Consider the following 26,503-nt stretch of genomic DNA (forward strand, 5'->3'; position numbering starts at 1 on the left):
CCTTGTGTTAACTCCTTTAGAGATAATACGTTTAGCTAGATTTCAGACATGACACAGGAAATCATTCAATAGCTCCGTGAGACCAACGTCAATATTCTATCAAATTTAGAAGTCTAGAAAATAAAAACACATCCACCATCATTAGGTCTGTAGCATGCAAATGGTAGTGAAATGATGTTCATAACCTCTAGTTTTGCTGTATTAGAATTAGAGAAAGGAAAAATAATCTTCCTTTTACAGATGAGAAGAGGATGTTATTCTAAATGCTTATTATATCTCTCTTATCTGTGATTATTTTGCCAGTTCTTCTCAGTGGGGTTTTTCTAATATTTTATTTTGGTTTGACTCTTTGTCCTCATTAATCCAGGACTGAAATTCCAGTCCTCATCTGATCATTGGTTGTGTCAAATTATGCTTTTTCATTACAACCTATCATTCTTTTAACATTTAACAGTAAATATCAAGTACTAGGAACCACTGTACAGCTAAAAGCAAGAGTCCTGTTTAGGAGAAGCTTGTGCTCTATTGAGTGCTGTGTAAATTAATAAAGAGGTAAATACCAGATTATGATAAGTATTATATTGAAAGTTAAATAGTCTATTACATGAGATTGGACTTTAAATAGATTGGCCAATTGAAGTAACCTGAAAATAATGGTCACAACAGTAAGGACATGGTCAAACAAAGATTCAGAAAAAGATATTCCAGGTAAAGGGTATAGTTTGTTCAAAAGATCAAATGTAGAAACTAGCTGTGTAGCCTCATGGAATTAGAAAAACAAAAATTTTCAGGTGAGTTGAGTAAGATGGTGTAGTAGGTAAAAGGAAGATTATGGAAAGATTCAGAAGGTGCCAATTATATGAATCTTGATGGGAAAGGAGACTGTATTCTTGTGTTTATTATTATTATTACTTTACACAGGTATGACATTACTTGACTTATATATGTTTTTCTAAATGTGAGTCTGCTATTTTGAGAATATATCATAAGGAAGTAATCAATAGTGGAATCAGGAAAACAGGAGTTACTGTTTTGCTTTATGCAAGAGATAAAAATAGTTATGACTACAATGGCACTGGAGAGAGATACATATGGGATAGGGTTAGGGAAGCAGAGTAATTAAAGAGAATGCCCATATTTTTGTTTGAATAAAGAGTTAAAATTATTTACAGTCTGAGAAAGGTATACATTTGGGAGAACACAAGAAGAGATAAAGAGTCCTCTTTATAACATGCTAAATTTGAGATAAATATTAGGCAATAATGTGATGTGCTCTATTAGGTAATTAGATATAAGAATCTGGAGTTCCAGGGAGAAATTAGAGCCAAAGATACAGATTTAGGAATCACTCACACATAGACTCTATTTAAAGCCATACATTATTTACAGGCGACTAGGTACTTCCTAGATAACAAATCATGGAAACAAATTATTTGTCATAACTTGGAAACAAATACACTCTGAAACAAGGAGACAAGACATTATTTCATGTAATGCTACATATTCCTCCTTCTCCCCACCTTTACCACTTTCTCTTTCTCCTGACTTCCTCCCATTTCACTCTCTCTCTCTAGCTCTTTCTCTGTATTTGCATCACTATACCAATTTCCACTTTTAGCTTTAAAGCAAATTGCTCTATTCAATGAGTATATCCTATTTGCCAACACCATATTGATTCCCATACTTTTGTAATTAGCTTGATATCTGGCAATACAAGGCCTCTAGTTTTTGTTGTCTTCAAAACCATTTTCGCTATCTTATTTCTTCATAGTTTCATACCAATTTTAAAATTAGCTTGTCAATCAATTTTTACAAATTAATAGTATAGGTTTTTCATAGCTTTTTGTTATATTAATTCTTAGGTACTTGACATATTTGATATCATCTAAATGGATATATTTTATCAATATATACATTAAAATAAATGTTTAAGCTATTACTTTAGTTGATGAGACTATTACTTAAAAGTGTTCAAAATCAATGAATCCAGGAGTTGGTTTTTTGAAAAGATCAACAAAATTGACAGACCACTAGCAAGACTAATAAAGAAGAAAAGAGAGAAGAATCAAATCGACGCAATTAAAAATGATAAAGGGGATATCACCACCGACCCCACAGAAATACAAGTTGCAGATCACCAACAGAGAATACTATAAACACCTCTACGCAAATAAACTGGAAAACCTAGAAGAAATGGATACTGACACTATTAATTCTTCCAAGACTAAACCAGGAAGAAGTTGAATCCCCGAGACCAATAGTAGGCTCCCTCGAAAATTGAGGCACACTAATAGCCTACCAACCAAAAAAAAAAGTCCAGGACCAGATGGATTCACAGCTGAATTCTCACCAGAGGTATAAGGAGGAGTTGGTACCATTCCTTCTGAAAAACTATTCCAACCAACAGAAAAAGAGGAATCCTCCCAACCCATTTTATGAGGCCAACATCATCCTGATACCAAAGCCTGGCAGAGACACAACAAAAAAAGAGAATTCTGTGACCAATATCTCGATGAAATGGCTAAAAATCTCACAAAAATACTGCAAACCGGATTCAACAACACATCAAAAAGCTTATCCACCAGTGACCAGCAAGCCATCCTGGGATGGTAAGGCTGGTTCAACATTCGCGAAATCAATAAACATAATCCAGCATATAAACAGAACCAAAGACAAGAAAACACATGATTATCTTAATAGATGCAGAAAAGGCTTTGGACAAAATTCAACAGCCTCATGCTAAAAACGCCAATAAATCTCGTATTGATGGAACGTACTCAAAATAATAAGAGCATTATGACAAACCTACAGCCAATATCATACTGAATGGGCAAAACTGGAAAATTCTTTGAAAACTGGTGAATAAGACAGGGATGCCCTTCTCACTACCCGGCCCACATAGCAGTTAGTTCTGGCTAGGCAATCAGGCAAGAGAAAGAAAAATCAGTATTCAGTTAGGAAAAGAAGAAGTCAAATTGTTCCTTGTTTGTAGATGGACATGGACAGTACATTTAGAAAACCCCATTGTCTCAGCCCAAAATCTCCTTAAGCTGACAAGCAACTTCAGCAAAGTCTCAGGATACAAACAATGTGCAAAAAAATCAAAGTATCTTGGCACCAATAACAGACAAACACAGATAAATCATGAATGAACTTCCATTCACAATTGCTTCAAAGAATCAAACACCTAGAATCCAACTTACAAGGGATGTAAAGGACCCCTTCTCAAGGAGAACTACAAACCACCGCTCATTGAAATCAAGAGGACACAAACAAATGGAAGAACATACCATGCCCATGGATAGGAAGAATCATCAGGAAATGGCCATACCGCCAAGGTAATTGCAGTATAGATTCAATGCCATCCCATCAAGCTACCAATGAGTTTCTTCACAGAATTGGAAAAACTGCTTTAAAGTTCATATGGAACCAAAAGAGCCCGTGATCTCCAAGACAATCCTAAGTCAAAAGAACAAAGCTGGAGGCATCACGCCATCACCTTGATTCTCAAATCCATACTACAAGGCTATTAAAATACCAAACAGCATGGTACTGGTACCAAAACAGAGATATAGACCAATGGAACAGAACCGAAGTCCCTCAGAAATAATACCACACATCTACAGCCATCTGATCTTGACAAAACCTGAGAGAAACAAGAAATGGGGAAAGGACTCTCTATTTAATAAATGGTGTTGGGAAAATTGGCTAGCCATCAGTAGAAAGCTGTCTGATCTTCCTTTACTCCTTATAATGGGGTAAATTAATTCAAGATGATTAGAGACTTGGGAATGTTAGACCTAATACCATAAAATCCTAGAGGAAACCTAGTACCATTCAGACATAGGCATGGGCAAAGACTTCATGTCTAAAACACTACAAAAAGCAACGCAGCAAAATTTCAAAATTGACAAATGGGATCTCATTAAACTAAAGAGCTTCTGCAACAGCAAAGAAACTACCATCAGAGTGAACAGGGCAACCTACAGAATGGGAGAAAGTTTGCAATCTACTCATCTGGACAAAGGGCTAATATCCAGAACCTACAAAGAACTCCAACAAATTTACAAGAAAAACAAACAACCCCATCAAAAGGGGCAAAGGATATGAACACATTTCTCAAAAAGAGGACATTCATACAGCCAACAGACATATGAAAAATGCTCATCATCACCACTGGCCATCAGAGAAATGCAAATCAAAACCACAATGAGATATCTCACACCAGTTAGAATGGCTTATCATTAAAAAAGTCAGGAAACAACAGGAGGATGAGAATAGGAAGACTTTTACACTGTTAGGATTGTAAACTAGTTCAACCATTATGAAAAAATAGTATGGCTATCTCATGATCTAGAACTAGATGCACCATATGACCCAGCCATCCCATTACTGGGATATACCTTAAAGGATATAAATTATACAAGCAGGAAAGACACATGCACATGTATGTTTATCAGGCACTATTCACAAATAGCAAAGACTCTTGAATCAACCCAAATGTCCATCATGACAGATTGGATTAAGAAAATGTAACATATACACCATGGAATACCATGCAGCCATGCATGATGTGAGTTTAAGGCCCCTAGGACATGGATGCAGCTGGAAACCCATCATTCCAAAGCAAACCATCACAAAGAATAGAACTAAACACCTGATGTTCTCACTAGGTGGAACTGGAACAACGGTGATCACTTGGACTCAGGAAGGGGAACATCACACACAACTGGGCTCTATCATGGGGAGGGGAGGGAGGGATTGCATTGGGAGTTATACCTGATAAATGACGAGTTGATGGTGCAGCAGACTAACATGGCACAAGTATACATAAAATAAACCTGCATGTTATGCACATGTACCCTACAACTTAAAGTATAATAATAATAAATAAATTAAAAAAAAAAAAAAAAAGTGTTCAAAAATAGCTTGGTAAAGAAACAAACAAAAACTAAAACAGAGCCTGAAGCATGTAGCAAAGGTATTTACTCAGTGAAGTCATTTTAATGTATTGCCATCCCTTCTTTTAATGAGCAAACCTCATTCTTCGACCTAATTTGTGCAGTGCCAGAACTTGGATATTTACCTATTTCTACTGAAATTTAAAAAAAAAAAAAAAATCAACCTCATTAGAGACAAATTGGAAAAATCCAGTAAAGTAAGTAAAACATTCTATATCATAAAATGTAATACCTTACTATTTAAATATAATACTTTCTAATATTTTCTACTTATTTTTATTCTGATGCATTTTTCTGTTTTTTTATCACTACTAAAGTATTTTTCAACTTGATGTATAAATGCTCCAATATCTGTATTACACTTGGGTAAATCCTTGAAAAACCTATCTGAGAACATGTATCAGTACAGACTGACTCACTAGGAAATGAAACAAAAATGCAAATGTCCCTCAGCTTTAAAGGTTTGCCTGAATTATCTATCAAATCTCAACTCACAGTTTTAATATCTATGTAAGACACTTCATCCACAATATCCTAAAATTCCCTTGCTTCTAGATATCCACTTCATTACTCATGACTATGTGAAGACATTCATTTTCATGTTAACCAGGTGACATATTACCTAGAGAATAGAGAAGATAAACATTAAACTTTTTGAATGTCAGCAAGTGTCAAGTCAGAAAGCAAACAAAGTTCATAACATAAGAGTATAAGAAATTATATAGTTAACTGGAAACAGTGTCCTCTGGGGAAAAGAAAGGTTTGGCAGTGCCATTGCATACTTTTTGTCCTCATTCCCATAGCCCTGCCACTGGCGGATTGCCTTGATGCCTGTCATCTGCTTTTGATCTTTCCCCCATTAGTGTACAGGGTAGATGAAAATCAGGCAACATTCCATCTGGAATTTGTTGGGACACTTTCTTCTATGTCGAGGTAGAATGGTAAGGACTTGGCAATAATATTGACAAAATATGAGAAGTCTTACATCTTTGATTGGCTTTCAGCCATCACAACCACAACCTCCACCACTGTGTTATAAATTTTGGATGCAGCTATCTAACAGAAGGCTAACTGAGATTATGAAGAGACAACTGTTTGGCTCATTATAAAGTCAGATGTGTTCTTTGGCATTTGAGTGGACAGCAGAGACTTTGACATTAACACATGGCTCATTAGGAATGAATTTGAGCTTGGCCTTTTGCTAAACTTAAAACAAAATATCTAATATAGAGAAGCAACTCCTTGAAAATGCTGAAACAATCTCCTAAACATACAGAGCTGTAATTTAAAATGAAGGCACTATACCTCTAGGCATTTACCATTAAGAGTATAGTGTGCGTCTTAAAATTGTGAAGAAAATAATGAAACAGCACAAGGTCATGTTCCTTTTATCTTTCTTGTTCCTAGTGACAAATACACTGACTTTTCCTCTTCCACCTAATTGTTGTCATGTTCTAGAACAGGAAATCTTGTAGTATCATGATAGGGTCATGTTTACAGCATTACCTAGTAGTTAATGGTTAGTTACCATTTTTATGATAAATTTGATGTTACTATTCCGCTAATTAAATTTACGCTAAGCTGGAACTTGAGACATAAAGAAGTTTATTACTTTGGATATACAAAGCAAAATTATTCTTTGATTTTTGAGACAGGTTAGTACTGAAAACAATGTGTGTACTAACTATAGGCACAAATTACTTATTTAACTTACAGGGTTGGTCAGTTTTGCATTTATTCTAACCCGCATAATTTTGTACTCCAAATACTTTCTACAAAAAATACAAAGTATTTCATTCTAAAACGAATTCAAATATCATTTTCATTTAATTTTGAACAAGACTATGTTGTAATCTGTTTTTCGGCTCTAAGAATTTAAATTGTAAACAAATAAATGCTGCTTTCATAATTTATGCACATCAAAAACATACACCAAGTCAACTGAGAATAATGTGTCTGCCAGTCCTGTCAGTTATGATGAAAATTACAAATTCCTTATACTTTGAGCTATGTTTGTAGAAGCAAATATGATGCCCAAGGAAAGAACAGATCTATCAAATATTTCATGGACAGCATGACATGACTAAAAGTCTCAGAACTTGAATAATGCTGAAATGCAGAAAATAGGTTCATGGAGCTTTACATTTGGAAGACTTTAAATGATAAAAAGTGCTACCAAGTGTCCATAAAACAAACAAACAAACAAACAAAATAGGAGACAAAATTTATCTAAGCAAAAATGTTTAGTTTGAGACTGACCAGCATCTGTGACTCTGCTGCTGCTTATTACTGGTAGGGCCTCTAACAAGAAATATGACATACTGGAAATAATGGGACATTCTGTTAGAGGTAGATAGACTAAGAATGTGGCAGAACTTTTCTAAAGGGTCTCCCTGTTTTGTGTCTAACCAAAATACACCCTAACCGGAAGGAATTGATGATTCTGTTTAATTCTTATATGCCTTCAATGCTCCTTGTGTTGGTTAATACTGAGGGTCCACTTGATTGGATTGAAGGATGCAAAGTATTGATCATGGGTGTGTCTGTCAGGGTGTTGCCAAAAGAGATTAACATTTAAGTCAGTGGGCTGGGAAATCAAGAACCACGGTTAACCTGGGTGGGTACCATCTAATCAACTGCTAGCCTGGCCAGAACATAAAGCAGGCAGAAATATGTGAAAAGGCTAGACTGGCTTAGCCTCCTGGCTAACATTTCTCTCCCCTGCTGGATGCGCCCTGCCCTTGAATGTCAGACTCCAAGTTCCTCAGCTTTGGGACTTGGACTGTCTTCCCTTCTCCTCAGCTTGCAGATGGCCTGCTTTGGGACCTTGTGATCGTGTGAATTAATACAACTTTAAAAACTCCTCTCTCTATATATAAATAAAATATATATCATATACATTATATATACATTATATATAACATATATATGATATATAGCATATACATCATATATGATATATAGCATATACATCATATATATCCTATTAGTTCTGTCCCTCTAGAGAACCCTAATACATTCCTTATATTTAGAAGGCATTTGAATATTTTTAAATGACTAACATTTCTTTTAAATTATTTTATTTTTTAATAAATTTTCTGAAAGAAAAAAAATATGTGTGGTTGAGCCTGCATAAATAAGATTCCAAAATATAAAATGAATTTACTGGCATAGTGAATAGCACTGACTAGGAAGCAGGACAAGTGCTTTCTAGTGTAAACAGAGACAAACTATTTAAACCAAGTCTCAAAAAAAAAAAAAATGTAAAAAGATGAGAATCGTATTTGCGTTTCCAAATTTCAAACTTGCCAACAGCAAAACAGAAAACTTATAAAAACACCTTACAGAAATTGTAAATATAGGAAGTTTGGGAGGATTGTATATATTTAGAAGAACTAGCTTTGAAAATAATATCTTGAAAGAATTTATAAAATTTACTGACAGTCTAAATTCTCAGTAGAAAGTACACCTTTTGAAAATATAAATTTGGTTTTGTGGAGCAAAAACATATATCTTAATTGAATAAGTGGAAAAACTTACATTTCCTTATGTTTATTGTTTTAAAGGATCATGATCATCCACAGAATTCAGAGAAATCTGAGTTTTCATGGCTAAAGTTCCAAGTGTCCTGGCATCAGATGTGTGCTGAGTATAAAACTATTTAGAATTTTCTGAAGAATTCGTCATTTTGTGAGATTCTGGATCTTTCTGACCAACTTGGACCATTCTTCATTGAATAAATATGTCTTTTATAAACAAATGAAACATTCTGATTTGACCCCACTTTGCAAAGGCAGATGCGTCTGTTTTGCTTGTTGTATGGGAAAATCACGAGGAAATAAACAGCTTGAAAACTCACCTGGCCCAATTATTTTAAATAGAATCGCTTGGATTTGGAGGATAGAGAGCAAAGCCAGAAAGAGAGAGCACTAGAACAAGAGAGAACTAGAACAAGCGAGTGAGTGAGCGAGAGAGAGAATGTACAACTAAAAATGGTTTTTCTAACTGTGACCTGTAAGCTGGGTAAAAAATTATAAACTATTGAATATATGTATAAGGATATTTGTTTCGAAAAATGCAATAATCTGCTGTTACTTAGCAAATGTCCATTCAGTTCCCAGCATAGAACCAGGATGAAGGCAATGTCAGCTATCTCATTTGTAAAAACAACAATGACAAGCAACATGGATTTGAGGAATGATCATTTAGAAATTTCATTTCTATAAAATTCAGCAGATAACTGTATTTCACTGAAAAAGTATTTTTATGATTATGGAGATTGTATCCCCTTCACCCCAAGTTATTTAGTTACATTTGGATTCCTGCAATTACCATTCACTTAAAAAATTAATAAATCTCCCTATTTTTCTTCATAAATAATGCATATATAACCTATGTGGCACTAAGAAAAATTGAATTCTCAAATAAATTAGGCTTTTCACATTTCTCAAAAGAGTATCTACATTTAGTGCAGGGCAGCCCAGAACTGCCTACTGCAATAACTGAACTCATATACCTCGAGTGCTTGAAAAATGGCTCAAAATTTACTGCACTCCTTACCTAGCCATCTCTTGATCTTTTTCCATCATCAAAATACACATAAACATGTCTGCTAATAAGTTTCAGAAAAAAATATCCTGCTTATCACAGATCCCAAGGTGTATAAGCAAGTTAAGAAACTTAAAATGATGTGGGATTATATACATACATGACTAGTAACCTTTTTCAAAATTATTATCACTGTTTAGTAATAGTTTATTGTACCTATTTGTTACTACCTGTATTCTCTTCTTTCTTACCAGTTCTATCTATCAATACTCCAATGACTGCGATTAAGAAGACATAAAATGACTTGAAAAAATAGTCCTTCAGAGTTGTGTCATGTGTATGACTGCTTCTCAAAAGGAAAAGGTTAAGCTAATTCTCCTCACACAGGATATAATTCGGATTTTGAGCTTGAGGCCCTGATCTGTACTAGGCTACCATATTCATTTTCATCTGTGAAGGCTTCAATTATAAGTATATGGTAGGAGAAATTGTGATCAGTTTTATATCTTCCCATACATTCGCTGCATTCTTTTTGCTTGTTCTTGACAATACTTCTGATCTGTTAGAATTAAATTAGAGGAAAATCTTTATCCTCATCATTTCTCTAACAAGGGACATTTTAAATAGATTTTGGTTACTGTTGAAACTGTAAGAACTGACCTCTGAATGTCCTGAAGGAGAAAGCTCTCATTCATTGCCAGAAAAGGTCTCTTAGGGATCTTCCTACTTCTATTTGGCTGGATTTCTGAGACTGAGAATTTTTGTACACCACAGAGAAGGTTATCCCTCCTGGTACAATCATCCTATCAAACAGTCATTTATCCTGAACAATGCTGTGCTGCTGCCTACATTTAGTCTCATAGTGAGAATAAAGTTATTTCTCATGAAATCCCTTAATAGATATCTCTACAACTACTTTTTTTATTGTAAATAAGATGCTAGGTAGTAATAAAACATGATAAGAAGTAAAATGCATTAATGCTCTTGTTAAATCTCAAGATGGTGTTGTACCTTAAACCAACATTTTTCAAAACAGGTTTCTTACATTTAAATAGATATAACTCAAAATTATTTTATTTAATAATTTGACTTTCATGAGTATGTGAAATAAATGACAAAGAAAGAATTAAGGAAATGTTGATTTTAAGCATTAGGTAGACTGCCTGAATTTATAATATAGTACCATAAGAAGAGCTGGAGAGAAATTATTATTTCTCTATGAACTATAGTTCACAATTTAGTGAAGAATCACATCTGATATTTGAACACAGCATTTGAAAACTCCATCAACAAAAAGGAAATCATCAAGAAGAAAGACAGAGGGACTTTTTTCATTTTAATATCAGAATAGATTTGGATAAATTTAATGTCTTTATCTCAGAATTTTGTTTGTAATATGCAAAGTGTCAAACAACTCCCTGTTTTCCATAGCAAAATGATTGAAGCCTTTCACAAATTTGTGTATATAAAGTGGCCAGATATATTTGAAAGATGTATTTATCTTTTGATCAGATTTAGCCAAAACTGCAAAATAGGTAAATTTTTCATTGAACTCTTCACTCTTCACTCAGCTTTTCCCTCTTATATGCTATATCACATCTTCCAGAACAACACCCATCATGTGTCCTCTAAGTCTCTTCCCTTCTAGTCATATTAAGGAAAACTGATAAACACATTTAGATCAGATTTTGATATTTCAATATTTTAATTCTTATTTCCTCATTTACTTATTATAAATGCTATGGAAGAAACTGACTATTTCTACTGTATTGTCCACTTCTTCCTGGAACGTTTCCCAGCCTCTGTTGCAAGGAAGTATAGACGTGACTGATTACTATCCAGAAATGGTCATGGGAGTACCATGTGTGACTTTCAGGCATGGACCATGAAGCCATTTGTGGTGTTTTTCCTTCTGGCAGGGCAGCCTGAAAATGCTCATATTGACCTTGGAGGTCACACATCAACAAAAGCAGAGACTCCATCAGTCTGCATTATTGCATTATCATGTAGAAAACAATACTCGCTGCTTAGCTGAAACATCTTTCTTTGGACAGTTACACAGAAAGTCATAAAAATATATTCTGTTTGATTCATTATCTGTCTATATGTTTCAGTATAGCCCATGATCATTTTCTCTTAAGATCCATAAGATGTTACTCCTCAGAAATCTGCTAAATGTTGTCATATAGTGAGACAAACCAGATTGTTTCCTATTTTTTGTGATTTATTGTTGCCTAAGTACCAATAGAACTCTTTCTTTATCTTAGCAATATCTAAAAGCAAAGATCCCCCAAATTTCCATAGGATACATTTATACTCAGTTGCTTTAATAATGATATAAAGATATCAACTAACAACTCCTCTTGGAAAAAATAAGCCATTTAATCTGGAGGTTGAATTTTTATCTAATTATTGTATTACATTTTTATGTTTTTAAATAACTTTCAGGTGCACCAATTATGTATATATTGTAACATCTTTGCCCCACATCTTTATCTATTACTATTACCATCTCTTCAGTTACATTTATTTATTTATTTATTTTAATTTAATCTACTGCAAATTGGAGGATTTTTCAAACATAACATTCCTCTCATAACTCTCTTTTCAGGTGAATTCTTTATAATCCTTACTGCTTTTAATTTACTTTTTCTATGTTTTTCTTTAAACCTTCATTATTTCACTGGAAGGGAAAAAATAAATAAGAAATCAATGTTTATTATTTCATATGACTGTATTCTTTTTTCTTGGCTATCAAATATTGTTCATTGACTGTTTTTTAAGAAACATATTCTCGGCCGGGCGCGGTGGCTCAAGCCTGTAATCCCAGCACTTTGGGAGGCCGAGGCGGGTGGATCACGAGGTCAGGAGATCGAGACCATCCTGGCTAACACGGTGAAACCCCGTCTCTACTACAAAAAAATACAAAAAAAAAAAAAAACTAGCCGGGCGTGGTGGCAGGCGCCTGTGGTCCCAGCTACTCGGGAGGCTGAGCCAGGAGAATGGTGTGAACCCGGGAGGCGGAGCTTGCAGTGAGCCGACATTGCGCCACTGCACTCCAGCCTGGGCGACAGAGCAAGACTCCGTCTCAAAAAAAAAAAAAAAAAAAAAAAAAAGAAACACATTCTCTCTTTTATAACAGGGAATCTCATTCATTTTTTTATTATATAAAATTTCTGCATATATGATTTTTACCATTTTATTTGTTATATTAATTACCTCTAACTTATCCAGGGCTAAATTTTGTGATGTGCTCTTCTTACCATTAATAATATATAGCTAAAGAATCTCTCAAGAACAGTAATTTACCTAAAGATAATATGTTTAATGAATTAGGGACTAACCTGAAGGCAATCAGAAAAAAAAGATTCATTTTTAAGAAAGACTATTGGTAGAGAGAAAGAATGTGTGTGTGTTTGTATACATATATATTTATTTAATTCTACCAATTGTAGATATTATATTATATACATATAAATATATATATATATAAAATTCTTCTCTGTTATGCAAAAACTACAAAATTTTGTGAAATGGCTTGAATATCTGTAGGTTTTGGTATCCACAAGGGGTCCTGGAGTCAATCCTCCATGGATACTGAGGAACAACTGTATACACACACACACACACACACACACACACAAACACATGGTACATACAGTATATATGTATATGTACACACATATATACACACAGTACATATATGTGTACATCTATATGTACACAAATATAAGTGCACACATATAAGTTTTGTGTGTGTGTGTGTGTGTGTGTATATATATACACATTTGCCCCTCTGCATCCATAAAGGATTGGTTCTAGGATCTCCTGTGGATACTAAAACCTACAGATATTCAAGTCCCTTTTGTAAAATTTTGTAGTTTTGCATTTAACCTATGCATACCTTCCCATATACTTTAAATCGTCTTTAGATTAATTATAATACCAAATACAACATAAATGCTATGTAAATCATTGTTATCCTGTATTGTTCAGAGAAGACTGAAAAGAAAAGTACATGCTCAATATAGACACAACTATCTATTTTTTCTTTTGAATATTTTTCAATCTAAGGTTGGTTGAATCCACTGATGCAGAACCAGGGATATGGAGAGTCAACTGTATCTGGGACTATAGTTCCACTAGATAGAACTGTAGGGCAGATATGGCTAATGAACATAACACACAGAGACGCCATTCTTGTTTTCTGCAGCACAAATTCCTAACTCAAACCAATGACCTGAAGTTAACATGGGACTGGCAAAAAGACATGGTATAGTGCTCTAAACATGTGGAACCATTTCTTTTAAAATAAATTTTATGAGGTACTAGGTTCTCATCTAATTTGACCCTTGTAAAACTGATTCCATCAATTTTACAGGCATATCCAATGCAAACCATTTAGGAAGAATATCTTCATTTTCAATTAGGTTTCTTAGACATACTTTGGAAAATAACAGAGGAAAAACATTTAAATACAAATTTTGTACATACATTCATTTTCCAAATTGTAAAACAAAATCAAGCAGGTCATTTAATAAGAGAGACCAGAAACATTAATTATTGAAGGGCTTTTTTGTGTCCCAGAAACATTTTGATGGTACAAAAGAGTACAGATAATTTGAAGTGTGAAAATACACTGAGGAATGTATTATGTAGGTTTTTTGAACTGACCTAAGAAATTTGATATATCTTTTATATACATATATACAAATATGTATATGAGTCCAAGACTGGTACATACCTCTAGATTTTGAAGAAGAAAGTTAGAAACCATTTTTAAGAATATTGGTAGAGAGACCAGAAAATTATCTTGAAATAATCCAAGTGTATTAGTCCTTTCTCATGTCCCTGTGAAGAAATACCCAGGACTGGGTAATTTATAAAGAAAAGAAGAGGTTTAATTGACTCACATTTTCACATTGTTGGGAAATTTAAAATTTAAAATCATGGAAGAAGGCACCTCTTCACAGGGGCAGTAGAGAGAATGAGTGCAAGCAGGGGAAATGCCAGACACCTATAAAACCATCAGATCTCATTAGAACTCACTCATTATCATAACAGCATGGAGGAAACTGTTGGGGTCCACGTGTTTCCTAAACAAAGGAATGAACACACAAGACAACACAGGACGAGACAAACATGGCGGCCGCCCCAAATGGCACGCTCTGCTTTATTTTATACAGTCCGTTGTGGAATGTTGCCAAGTCACAAGACACGTGTTGTTTTTCTGACCTTTTCCTGACTTTCTGGTTTCTCAAGATGTTTACACATTAACCAGTCCCCAGGGTCTGCTGTTTACAGCTGACTCCTTTGTCCTCCCTGTTTGCAGGGAAGGAACACCCTGCTTTGTTTGCAAGAGCAGGACTTATCGGGAACATCTCCTTTGCGAGCACGTAGTCCTCTACAGGAAACTGCCCCCATGATCCAATCACATCCCACTAGGTACCCCCCATGACACATGGGGACTATGGGAACTGTAATTCAAGATAAGATTTGGGTGGGGACACAGCCAAACCATATCATTCTGACCCTTGCCCTTCCCAAATCTCATGTCCTCACATTTCAAAACAAAATCATCCCTTCCCAATAGTTTCCCGTAGTCTTAATTCATTCCCGCATTAACTAAAAGTCCAAGTCCAAAGTCTCATCTGAGACAAGGCAAGTTCCTTCCACCTATGAGCCTGTAAAATCAAAAGCAAGTTAGTTATATCCTAGATACAATGGGGATACAGGCATTGGATGAATGCACACATTTCAAATGGAAGAAATTGGCCAAAATGAAGAAGCTACAGGTCCCATACAAGTCTGAAATCCAATAATGCAGTCATTAGCCTTTAAATGATCTCCTTTGACTTCATGTCTCACATTCAGGTCACACTTATGCAAGGGGTGGTTTCCCATGGCTTTGGGCAGCTCCAAAGACTGGAATGATATGGCTTGGCTGTGTCTCTTTGGTGATAACATTCCTCCCTCTGGAACTAAGACCTTTAGGCCAGCAGAACACAATGTTGTGGAAACAGGAAGCAAAAATTTTGCTAGAGGGTCATGAGGTGTGCCATTTCCACTCTAAGTAAAAGCTAATTCGTGATCATTTTAACACTGGCAGTGGAATAGAGTGGAAAATCTGTATTCAAGAACAGGTTCTGTAGTAGATTTGAAGAAATGACTATAGAAATGTCTATGAATTTGAGCTATGGTGAGAAAGAAAAATAGAGATGAGAGTAAGTGATAATGGAATGTGTTGACAGGAGAATTTACATATATTGTATAATATCTTGGAAGGGTAAACCATAAATCTTATAATAGTTTGAGTTGAAGTAATTCTGAATGGGAATTCAATATGAAAATATTTGTATGAACTTTCATAAATGTAATTGATAGTTCCCAGCTAAAAAACCTAAAATTATCAGCTAATAATATTCTGTTAAAATTTGTCAAGTAAGGCTTTAACTAAGCATATAAATTAATCAAGTTAAACATGGCTAGGAAGCCCAGCATTTGACATGTGGGTAAGGGAGCATGACTTACAAAGGGAAGAATTGTCAGGAATGTTGTAAGAGAGACAGGTGCTACCAGAAGAAATAAATTGCAGAAGCTAATGGAGAACATATTATTAAACACAGAATATGGACAACACTATCAAATGCTGCATATAGATAAATTTGCAAAGAGAGAAATTTCTATACACCAACAAAAATAATTTTAGGTAAGCCAGAAAGTGTAAGTAAGCCTATATCAAACATTTTGATGGTACAAAAGAGTACAGATAATAACAAGAGAATAGTGAAAAAGTTTGATTAATGGCCAGACATTAATGTTTTAGGAAATGTATGACATTGAAGAAGCTGAGAAACTAAGCATAAAACATCATTTCAAGATAATATAAATATGGAATAAAGAATAATTTTTAAATAAAATGTGAGATTAAATATTTTTCTTGCTTTTTAAAAATTTCATAAGAATGCTGGTAGACAGAAATTAGGAGAAAGAGAGGGAACAAAGGATCAGAGAGAAAAAGACAAAAGGAAAAAGAGACAGAGAGATAGTAACAAAGGTAAGAAGGGGTGCATAATTCATGACAAAGACTTATAAAAGGCAAAAAAAAAAGACCCATGAGATTTGAAAAATGATAGGTATTTCAGTCTCTTTGATAGAATGGAAAAGGGAAGTTTTAGATGTGTTTAGAAAGTAAAGAGGATGGTGGTGTGTGTGAATGTGTGTGTTTGTTCTACCACTATTTTCAATCTCTAAAATATGAGGAATGACTATTGCCTTTAAAAGAGGAATGCACTGCTACTACAGACTTAAAACTGTTTTCTGCAAATTTTTGCATAAGTTTCCTGCCATAACATAAACCTTTATCTTAGATAAAGATAAGCTAAGGATCCTATGCTTAGACTCCAGTTATGTTAAAAGTATAGATTTGTAACGATACTTTGTCTTCAAGGTATGGTTGCATGTATACTCTTATCTAGCAATATCAACCAATGTTAAAGAAATAAAGTTGATAATGAATGGCATGTTTCATTCAATGTTTAGAATGGTCAGAGTTTAAGGATGAAAATGAGGTTGAGATAATTGATAGTCGTGAGGAAAAAGGGTTGGAAATAAATCTGGAACCCTGGGTTATGCGGTTCTTACTCTGAGAGCTATTATTCTACCTAAAAACCATAGTGAAAAATTCCTGCATGAATATGTTTTCCTATACTGAAATGTCTTAGTCTCTTTATCTATGCTTTGCATCTTCCTGCATTGTCACAGAAATTAATAGGCATTCTTTCATCCATGTCTAAATGTGTTACCTCTGTGTTCTTTGAATTGTCTTTCTTCTCCATAACAGTGGCACAGGAACCTCCTTCTCTTGTTTTTTTTTTTTTTCTATTCTCACAGACATTTCAAAATTTTTGTCCTCCACTAATTTTTGCATGTGGTTTCAGGTATTCACAGACAGTTCCTTTATATTTTCTTTCTCTTTACCTTCAAGTCAACATAAGCATTCTATCTATCTTGTCAGAAATATCCTTCTATCTTGATAGAAATATCATATTTTCAAAGACATAGTTTCATTGAAACTATTTTCAAAGAAATTGATTCTTTCAAAATATTGATCACATACATACCCCCTCTTTATTTAGTCTTCTTCTGACATCACTGTATTTCAGAAATAAAATTAAATTACAAAGTAAACTCTGATCATTTTGGCACTTTCCATCATCCTTGACCTCTAGTAGTTGTTTAACCTGACTACGTATGGCAGCCAGCATCTCCCCTAGTGATACCTACCTGCTGGCATTCATACTTTTGTGTAGCCTCTTTCCAGACTGTAACCGCATTGATCTGTATGACCACTACAATATGGTAGAAATGATGACATGTTACCATTGAGACTATTACGATACACATTAACTGTGGGAGAAGCCAGCCGCTATGTTGTGAACAGCGCTATACAGATGCCTGCTTGGTAATGGTCTAACATTTCTATCAAATTCTATTTTATTTTTTGCTAGCATTTACAATCTAAATTTTCTTGTGCATTTATTTCTAGAAGTCTATTATCTGTCACCCTACTAGTTACATTGTCCAGAACAGCAGAAAATTTTATTATTTTTTATCACTGTAATTCAAAACCTAGAACAATATCTGGCATAGAGTAGTTCAAGAAATGCTTGTTGAATAAAAGAGTTTAGATGTGTCATCCTCAGAGAAGCAAATATAAGAAAGTATTATTACCCATTCCCCCATGTCCCACAAGAAAAGCATGGTGAGTTTAAATGTGGCAATCACATTTCACTAACATTGCATAAGTAAAATTACATTCGATAAATAAAAGCTTACACATAATTATTTTGATGAAGTTTATTTCAAATTATTCCCTGGTTATTAGCCACTTTGATGCCCTTAGTATATATATTATTTTGACACTGACATTCCATTTCAGAATGTTTAAATGATTTCTTTATTATTTTCCCAAATAACTGCCTCCATGTTTCGCTAACATATATTCTTGTTGACAACACCACGATATTCACTTCACAGTTCTCACAGCTGAAGGGAAGAAAAGGAATCAGCTTGCCATGCCACAATCCCAATATCTCTCAAAGAAACCAGTGTTTTAGTACTTGACATCTCGACATTGATTTGGCCCCGTGTGGCTTATAGTAGATTAAATCAACAAGGCTTTCTGTAAGTGAAAATCTCTGATCTGTTGATTTTTCTGGCAGAATCAAGGAGACCATGGTCTACTGATGCATGCTATAGTTGTGTGCAACTTTAAAATTATAGCGAGTATGGCCATCAACATTATCGTTAAGAATATTCATTAATTACACATACATACTTTTCAATAACACTTTTTATCATTGTTTTTGAGTCCTTAGAATTTCTGAAGACACTTTTTACATAAGAATTAAAAAATACTTATAAAATAAAAAGCCAATCTTAAAGATCTCAAGTGAGGCCATTGAAATACAAAATCTAAAAGTCATTCCAGAAAAGCTTACTATTCTGTAAAAGGTCCAGAATATCTTTAAGATAAAAAGTTAATACATAATAATTACAAGTTATGACCATTTACAATCCTCTTAAAGTCAGAAAATCAAAAAAGAAACTGTGTAGCCAAATTTTGTACTTGCATAAATTAATTAACACAGTATAAAGCATGATTTATTAATACTTGTTAAGATTTGAACTAATAGGATGAAAAGAGCTGTTTAGATACTCTAAATGAATGGTGTTACAATGGCGCTACATTTTTGAAGTCCTTCTCATTTTATTCTGTATCATTTGCTTTGTAATCAGTGGTTAAGTTTGAATTAATTTTCTTTCCCCACAGAATTATTGGAATTGGCACATTTCATTATAACAATGCTATTACATTTATATTCGTTAAGCCCCCTTATAATTTCTACATCCAAGCCTAGTAACTCAGTAGCACTTACAGTTGTATTTGCAACCTGTGTTCCACTTGGAAGTACATGTCCTGAAGCCAGTTTTGTAGAGCTTGATCAACTGAATCATATACCTTTCAGAGGTGAATTTGGATACTACAGTCAAATTTTCACTAAATTATTAAGATGTGCCTTGTCTGTTTTATTAATGTATTATAAGAATTAATTAGTAATAGGTTTTCAATTCCCTTGCCTTGGCTTTATGCAGTTTGTAAGTGATTTCACAGCTTCCAGATAATTAATTCTGCTACTATTCTTTGATCTTTAATCAACATTTCACATTCCTCTGTTTATTTCTAATGGTACCCTGCAGCTGTTAAATTTTCTCTATTCCCACTTTATTTTCAAGGCCTAAAAGCAAAGCTTAATATTCTAGGTAGAACAACAGGAACAAATCACATGTGCTTCAATCTTAATAGAAAAAAATAAAAATAAATTAACTAACTAAATAAAAATAATTGAAGAGAAAATACACACACACACAAAATTATCCTCTCCTTTTACCAAATCCTTGGACTCTATTTACTACTCTTACTCAGGTTCTCTAAACTTTAACACAAGTTTACAAAATTATAATTTTATGCTATAAGCTTACAAAATTTACCTATTATAAAAATTTAAAATCTTAAGATAATAATAAATATATAGGTGTGCCCTTGGTTTATAAAATATGTCAAAAAGACTGTGAGATCTAAAACATATGCGAGAATTTGGAGCAGGTTTTTACCTTAAAAGGAAAGAAGCATAAGGTACCCATAATATCCCTACATCCCAACAGTTACCGTTCTACTATGGCTTTGTTTCTAAATAGAAGAGAAAATTACAGTAAATCATTTTGTTTTCTTCTGCAGATAATTAAATATAAAGTAGGGATTAATTTTACTAACCAAGATCAAGCATGCTCTAAAGAACATACAGCCTCTTCCGCTGCGTGCCGGATCATGGCGCAGCGGCAGTGCAAGTTCCAGGCGCGCAAGCCCGCAAAGAGCAAGACGGTAGCGGCGGCCTCTGAAAAGAATCCGGGCCGAGAAAAGGCGGTCGTGTTATGGCTCCCAAGAAGGCGCGCGTCGTGCAGCAGCAAAAGCTCAAGAAGAACCTAGAAGTCGGAATCCGGAAGAAGATCGAACATGACGTGGCGATGAGAGCCAGCAGCATCCTGCCCAAGAAGCTGGCACTGCTGAAGACTCCGGCCAAGAAGAACGCGGCGGCTGCCGCCACCTCCTCCTCCTCCGTCCTCCGTCCTCAGCCTTCCTGAGGACGCTGGCCCCAGTGCAGGCCAACACCCCACCCCCTACCTCCATATGGGGTCTTACAAGTGATCCCACAGTCTGCACTGTCAGGAAGAGGACCCCGCCCCCCAGCACTGGACTTCACCTAGAACTTTAGTGGGGGCCAAGGGTGCTGAGAACCCACCAATGACTAGGAAGATACAGTCACCAACTTCATCTGTCCCCATGCCCCTTCCCAGGTCCTGCCTCCACAGGTTTAACCCAGAACTATAAACCTGGCTTTGTCAAAAAAAAAAAAAAGAAAAAAAAAGAAAAAAAAAATACAAAACCATTTTACATTAAATCAAGGTTTCTTAAAATGTGGATAATTTGGGTCTTACAGGTAGAAAAATACATTATGCCGTATGTTGGAGTTATAAATGTAAAACATACTTTATTTACATATAGGAAAATTCTACTGGTATAGTGTTTTACTAAATGGTAAACGAGCAGTGAGTTTTAAAGTTGACAAATCATTTTTTAAATTAGATAAATGCATTACCTGAATCATAAGTTGATAAAATATAGTGTAAAAACACCCTGATTATGAAACACATCTAATTGGAGATGATGCTAAAATACAAAGACTTGGATTGAAAAAGTTTGGGGCTGAACTCAACCAAGAGACTCATCATGCTGTTATCTAAAATCCCTTAGTTTATTATGAAAAAGAAGTTTCTTTACAAAATTGGTAGAACTACAATATCTAATACATTGTTCAAAATAAAGAAATGACAGTAACAATTTATCAAAATTTACAATTGCCTAGACTTACTATAGCATCTTATATAAATTGCATTTGATTTTACTCATTTATTTTTTAGACAATATTTGTCTTCATATTTCTGGCTGTATCTATGTCTTAATAAGAAAATGTGAAATTTTAAATTCAAAATGCCACTGACTTTCTTTTCTAGATAAAATGAAACAAGTTACAGAACTTCAACACTCACACTGAAACAATCAGATTAAATTTGAATGTACATTAATATATAGATAGATATCAAAATATAACAAAGTCCTTGGTTAACTGCTGGAGGAGCAAAGACTTAAAGGGCTAAGATCTCAGAGAAAAGGAAATCAAAAAATAGTAAATGAATTTTGCCTAAGGGTAGTTGTCTGTTTTTGGAAAATCGAGGTAGAAAGTTGCTGCTAAAGAAAAGACAAGCTAGCTGAGATTTTTGAAAGCTTATGGGACTTGGGAGGCAAAAATTGGAGTTTAGGGCTATAAAAGAATCTGGTACTTATGGACCAATATCCCAAAGAGAAGCAAGACACATAAACATGAGTTCCTTATTTTGGTAATTTTCCCATAAGGTATTTTCCCAATTCTAAATATATAATAACTAGATGGGCAAGAAACCAAAAACAAATATAAATAAAATTAAAAACAGAGACATTTTCAGCAGCAACATTATTCTAAAGTGACAAAAATTGAAGTTCAGTAAGCAACCTTTGGAAATGCCTTGAGGTCAGTTAGAAACCTTGGAGAGTTATACTGTTCCACCAGGCAAGACAGACTTTGATAAAGTTTTACAAAGACCATAAAGATATCCTAGAGTACAAAATCAACTATTCACCCACAGATGACACAGACACTCGTCTTATTTAACACTGACATCAAATTACAAGCAATCAATAATCAATAAATTCAATAACTTTAATGAATAGCTTGATTATGGTTTTTGACGTTTGACTTTTCACCACTTTTAAGCCTCTCTCGTCCTTCTTCCCCTTGCACCCCACACCTGAGCAAGCCGAAACAACAGTACATAAAATAAGACCTAAAAGTTAATGGAGACCTAGAATTTCAAAGTTCTCAAGGAAATTAATCCATGTTTCCTTGCCAAATTTTATGTGTCCTATCCTTCCCAAAAGAGGGTCTTCTTTTTAAAATAGGAGATTTCATCACATCTGGAATTCTTCTACTGTTTATAATTAAGCCTTATGCTGAACCTCAGCTCTTTTTGCATCTAACTGCAAGGAATGAGTCTCTAAGCTGCCAAAGAGGCACTCTGGTTTTCAAATGTAGCTTTTATGTGTGATTAATCAAACTCAGACTTTTTTTCCCTCCAATCTTTTGAGAGCACCTGGCAATAGCAGTTCAATTTGATAGTACTTTAAATTAGTCCTTCCTCCATATATAGAACCTCAAGCATTTCATAGGCAGTGCATCCTCTCCCGTCTTAGCTGACAACTGGTGAAAGTACTTTTTATCTTAAATTTTTGTGAGTACATGGTGTATATATTTATAGGATACATGAGATATTTTGATACAGGCATAAAATGCATAATAATCACACCAGGTTAAATGAGGTATTCATCATATAAAGCATTTATCCTTTCTTTGTGTTACAAACAATCATAAGCTTTTAATTATTTTAAAATGTACAATAAATTATTGCTGACTGTAGTCATCATGTGTTATCACATACTAGATCTTATTCATTCCCTCTAACTATATTTTGTACCAATTAACCATCCCTTCCTCCCCTGCCCCACTACCCTTCCTAGTTTCTGGTAACCACCATTCTCCTCTCTATCTCTATGAGTTCATGAGTTCAATTATTTTAATTTGTAGCTCCCCAAAATAAGTGAAAACATTCAAAATTTGTCTTTCTGGATTTGACTTATTTCACTTAACATAATAACCTCTAGTTCCATCCATATTGTTGTAAATGACAAGATCTCATTATTTTTATGGCCAAATAGTACTCCATTATGTATGTGTACCACGTTTTCTTTCATTTCTGTCCCTTCTTCTAGTGAAGGATGCTTACGTTGCTTCCAAATCTTGGCTATTGTGAATAGTGCTACAATAAATAAAGGAGTGCAGACATTTCTTCAATATCCTGATTTCCTTTCTTTGGGGCATACATCTAGCAGTGGGATTGTTGAATCATATGGTAGCTCTATTATTTTGTGGAACCTCCCAACTCTTCCCCATAGTGGTTGTACTAGGTGATATTCCCACCAACAGTGTACAAGGGTTCCGTTTTCACCACATCCTTGTCAGCATTTGTTATTGCCTATCTTTTGGGTATAAGCCATATTAACCAGTGTGAGATGATATCTCATAGCTTTGATTTGCATTTCTTTGATGATAAGTGATATTGAGCAGCTTTTCATGTACCTATTTACCATGTGTATGCCTTCTTTAAAAAAAGTCTATTCAGATCTTTTTGTTCATTTATTAAAAATCTGATTACTAGATTTTTTCCTATTGTTTTTGTGTAAGCTCCTTATATATACTGGTTATTAATCCCTTGTCAGATGGATAGTTTGCAAATATTTAGGGGGGATTCAGGGGGTGGTTGTCTCCTCACTTTGTTGATCATTTCCTTTGCTGTGCAGAAGATTTTTTACATTATTAGTGCATACCAAGAGCTATTGGTATTCAATCTACTTTTAATAATGGTTCTCATTGTCAGCCTGATAGCAGTTATTCCATCTTCAAAAACCTATTTTAGAGATTTCTTCCTAGAAACACTTCCATTACCAACTGCTTTAGATGTATCCTCTGGAACAGTCTCTGAGGCATGAATATGCATGACAGAAGTTTCTAGGAAGAGGATCTCAGAAACAACATTTATGGTGAGAAAAGCTAAATGGAGTACAGGAAGATGTTCAATTGCAATGCGTTACAGTGGAAGTGTCTGATGATTCCATCGCATTTCATCTCTATGGTTGAGAGATGGAATTCAATCTCAACTGTAGAGAGACGGTCCTTTAGATTGTTCCCAAATTGAAATAATGGGGCTTGGCCATTGTACTTCACTTGGTATTATGTGTAGGTTGCCTCCATGGAGAAGGTGTAAACTTGGGTGATTTCCCTCCAAGGACAATTCTCTGAGAGGGACACATCCATGAGCTGTCAGAAGCCAAAATTCATGGCAACCGTGGGAATAAATGCTTTCGTTTGAAAGGGGGAACAGATAGCCCAACCTAGTATCCACTATATTACATTTTTTGTAGTTCCAACTTCCTACAATCCTTAAAAAGACAAACCTAATCCACAGCAATAGAAATCAGGATAGAAGTTAACTTTGAGAGGATGATGATTAGGCTAGGGCATGAAAGAAGTTTCTGTGTTGTTGGTACTGTTCTATTTATGATATGAGGATTTGATTATACGAATAAGTTCAATTTATGGAAATTCTTCATGCTACAAAATTATAAATTGCTCATTTTTGTATATATGTGATATTTCATAAAAGTTTACTTTAAATAGTAATGTGAAACACAGACATACAAAACTTTCCAAAATAAGAATAAAAAGGATGATTTTATAATTTAATATTTGGTTTTAATTTCATACAAATTTGTGTTTTAGAATAATTTTTATACTCTTTATCTAAAATGTATTACTCAATTTTCCATAGTAAATGTGGATAATTATTAAACCAGAATATTAAAAATACAGCCAGTTTTGTATAATATTTTGTATAATGCTAAAAATACAGCCAGATTTGTATAATAGCTTAACTGATGTCTCAAATACTCTTTTTTCAAATTACTAAACTAAGAAAAATAAATAGCAGAGTAATCACAATAGTACCAATGACAACTGCTATACAAGATAAACACTTTGGTAGTTAAAAGTTACTTAGCTCAACCACTTTGCCTGAACAAGATTTAGGAGACAGAGTTGACTAAATTAAAAGAAAGACAATATAATGGCTTTGTGTAATTGCCGTGCAAATACCCCATCATTACGGTGTGGATATGTGATTGTTTTTATTTTTAAAGAAAACTCTGGTTTACATGGTGTTTACTTGGGAAGTATTAAATGTAATTAGAGGGCACAATTCTGGAAAAGGGAAAAAAGGTGATATTTGGTTTTGATGTCTATGTACTCTTGGAGTTAATAATTATTTTCCAAAAGTCATTTTCTTTGGATATAAATGCATTGCTTGTCCCTGTCCTTAACCAATTGATAAAGTTACACAGTTTCCCCAGAAGAATTTTTTGGAATGACATAACTTGCTTCATGTCTTGTATATCTTATTTTTAAAATATAAGAATATTTCTCTGAAGAATAAAATTTTTAACCCTGATTGATCAGGAAATGTATTAATGATGGTAACACATATTTGTTACACAGTTTTTATTACAATGAGGTTGAAGTGCACAATACATAGGAAGTAAGAATCGGTAGCAGATATTCTGTGCTCATGAAATGTGCCTCTACATCCTGTTGAGTAAGCAGACTATATTTTCCAGTATCCCTTACACTTACATGTGGCTATGCCTGAGTCATGGCTAAAGACTTGAAATTGAAACACGTTACTTCCAGGCCTTGTCCCCCTAAACTCCTACAAGTAGTCTCCATGCTCTCTCTCCCGCTAACTGCCTTCCAGAGGCAGACAATCCATCTTAAGCCTCAGAGAAACTAAGCACAGCAGAGCAAAACAATCTGAGTGCCTAGATGACAAAGTCCAAGGCTGCACAAAGACTGGAAAAATCCTCATTGTCCTTTATGTGTGTGAGAAATAACTTCTTACTGTGTTAAGCCACTTGAATTCAGAGGAATGTTTGGTACAATACTTACCTACTTGCAGTAACAGTTACCCTAAATATTACAAAAAATTGAACAGTAATTGATGTGGTGCCAGTAAAAACAAATTTGTGGCATTTGTTTAGTAGTCAGGGAATGGACCAAAAAAGCCTAGAGAGTTCTCTTGAGCTGTGATGAAACTTCTATCTGCCATAACTTGGAAGGCAGGTTATATACATAGTGAGTCCATTGCTCTAGAGAAAGTGGGAAAAAGCAGAG

At 34.5% G+C, this 26,503-nt stretch overlaps 1 pseudogene across 1 annotated transcript; it reads left to right on the forward strand.

The window, feature by feature from the left end:
* The first annotated feature begins 16,490 nt into the window (after nt 1–16,490).
* LOC110743753 lies at nt 16,491–20,988 on the forward strand (annotated as a pseudogene). Its single transcript, XR_004184961.1, has one exon. The product of XR_004184961.1 is annotated as a leydig cell tumor 10 kDa protein homolog pseudogene (transcript).
* Nucleotides 20,989–26,503: the final 5,515 nt, after the last annotated feature.

The sequence above is a fragment of the Papio anubis genome, chromosome 7 (genome assembly GCF_008728515.1).
Source record: "Papio anubis isolate 15944 chromosome 7, Panubis1.0, whole genome shotgun sequence".
Lineage (NCBI taxonomy): Eukaryota > Metazoa > Chordata > Mammalia > Primates > Cercopithecidae > Papio > Papio anubis.